Source organism: Coptis chinensis, chromosome 7 (assembly GCF_015680905.1).
Source record: "Coptis chinensis isolate HL-2020 chromosome 7, ASM1568090v1, whole genome shotgun sequence".
Taxonomy (NCBI): Eukaryota; Viridiplantae; Streptophyta; class Magnoliopsida; order Ranunculales; family Ranunculaceae; genus Coptis; species Coptis chinensis.
The window spans coordinates 61,292,391-61,295,128 of record NC_141462.1 but is presented as its reverse complement, the minus strand read 5'-3'; positions in this window follow the sequence as shown (position 1 = coordinate 61,295,128).

Genomic DNA, 2,738 nt, shown 5'->3' with positions numbered 1-2,738 from the left:
GAATAACAAAGTCGGTTTGGATAGTAAAAATCCTCGAACTTTAACGAGAATATTTTCAACTACACCCTTGGGATACTTAATAGAACGATCGGCTAACTGCAAAGTCATTTTGGTTGGTTGAAGTTTTATTAGACCTAGTTGTTTATATAAATAAAAAGGGAGTAAGTTAACACTCGCCCCGTGTCTAATAAAGCGGTTGTTATGAAGGTATCACCTAAGGTGCATTGTCTGATAGGATGACCGGGGTCCTTGTACTTAACAATTCCGTTATGTTAGGATAAAGAGGGATATTGTTGATTAAGAATGCTTCGTGGGGGTATGTTGGTTTTCCTCTTCTTGGTGCACAACTCTTTTTAGAAACTTAGCGTGTTCGGGTAGACTTTTTTTATAGCTTCTAGAAAAGGTAGGTTTATAGTCAAATTTTTAAACACTTCCCTAATCTCATCAAAATTCTGGAATCCTTTTAAACACAACTAGTCTTTGGGGATATGGTGCTTTATCGCTATTTTTAGCAGAAGGGATAAAAGTTTTATTAGTCTTTGCTTTATCTTTATCCGTTTTCCATCTAGGTGTCCATATTGGAACCTCTACAGGTATAGGGTCTTCACTTTCTATTATTGGGTCTTGTAATGTTTTCCCTTTTGGTTGTGGTTTAACTGGTACTTCTACAGTTGGAGGGTCTTCAGTTTCTATTATAGTATTTGGTATGGTATCATTTTTAGTTTGTGAGTAATCTTTAGGCATAGTCACTTGGTTATCAACTACTCGCCCTGAACAAAGGGTAGTGACTGCCTGTAGGTCCCCTTGGTTTATATTACCATTACAGTAAATACTATTTATTTCAAATGGGGTGTTTGTTGACTTAGGATTAGGCACTGCTTGACTTGGAAACACGCCGGTTTGGTTATTATTTTGGTTAGAAGACATGTCAATAACCTTTTGGCACAAAGACTGCATCATTTGCATCATTTGTTTCATCATATTAGAGTTTTGATCATGCTGATCTTTCATTAAGTTGGAGTTTTGTTGCATAATTTGATTTTGTTTCTCCAACAAGGTCACTACTACTTTAATACGTAGATGGTTGTATTGGAATTAAAGCTTGTTGGCGTTCATGTCTTGATGTTGATAGTTCCGGGTTATGGGTACTAAACCTCTATTCTGGTCACCTAAGTTCCCTTGTCCTTGATGTTGAGTTAACTGGTTGAAGTGTGATGGTTGTGGTGGTGTTTGTGCATAGACAAGAGGACAATAGAAGTCGGAATGCTCAAGACTACAACAGACATTACAACGAGTAGAGTTAATGTTCATGACTGGAGTGGGTTGTTGTTGAACGAGATGGCATCTACCTTTTAGTGAGGGCATCGATAAGAGTTTTAAGCTCGGGATCATGTTTAACCTCAAGAGAAGAAGGAGAGGAGCGGGAGGAATTGTTACCTCCCAATTGTTGTTCTTCTTAGATTGATCTTATAAGAATTTATAAGCCTCCAAGGCTCCTTTACTAAGAAAACTACCCCGGTCATGATATCTAGAACCTCCTTATGATAATGTGAAAGCCCCTTGAAGAAAGCACGAACAAGCGTGTCTTTTCGCAAGATTATGATGGGCATTCAATGAGAAGATCGGTGAAATGATTCGAGGCCTCACGAAAAGGATTCATGAGGATTACGGGTGAAGAAATGAATCTTGTGAAGCATTTCATCTGTCTTTAGTGGTAGGTAAAATTGTTCCATGAACAATTAAACAAGTTGAGCCCATGAGTCCCAACAGAGTTTGGCGTTTGGGCGGCAGTTAACAAAGACGCCTTTGTCGGCTATGGTGAAAGGTGAAACACCTTAAGTTTAACTTGATCCGGACTTACGCTAGGATGATGGAATGTAGTGAGAACTTGGTCTATCCACGATATGCTGGTAAGGCTTCTCGTGGTCTAAACCATGAAAAACCGGTAACAAGTTAAATATATTCGGGGATTCAAAATCCCCCACTAGGTCCGCAAGAACGATGCCACCCGACTTAGGGCCATCGTTTAGGCTTTTATAAAAATTAGAGAGGAGTCTCTTGTTCTTTAGCCATTGATGCAAGTGTAGTGTGTGAAATTCTAGATAGGCGTGTTGTATTTATTTCTACGAAAAACAAGCCTGATTATACTAGAATTAAAACTCCTCTGACAGAAGAGGCGAGGAGTGGAAGAAGGAGTACTTGAATGCCTCCTTGCTACGCATTTGAATAGCGTCTTGTATACACAATCTCAGTGTATTTAACAAGTTAGAAACATTGAGTAACTTGAAGAAATAGAAATTTGAACTAACCTGTGAAAATTGGGCTATTCACGCTGAATTTTCCTTCGAGGATTTGGTGCCCGGTGCCCTTCTGGCGGGGCAAAGCGCTCGGGTTTCTGAATGTCTAGTGTTTTGGGCGCGGGTCACGCTTCAGGGTTTTAAGTTTTAGGCCTTTTATCGTACTCCAAAAAATTTGAAATTTTTAAAGTAATTTACTAAGACATCTATCAAGTAGCCTGTAAAATTTCAGATCAATCGGAGCTATGAAAGTCCCTCTACTGCCCTGCAAAGTTTACAAAACAGTTTTCTGACACAATACAAACAACCGAATGGTTAACCTATCAAAGCAAAGCCACAAATTGCCAAATTTTTACTGAAGACTCCTGACAGATCCTACTTGTTCCTGTAAAAATTTTAGAGCAATTAGAGTTCTACAACCTCTCCTTATTGGCTGGTATT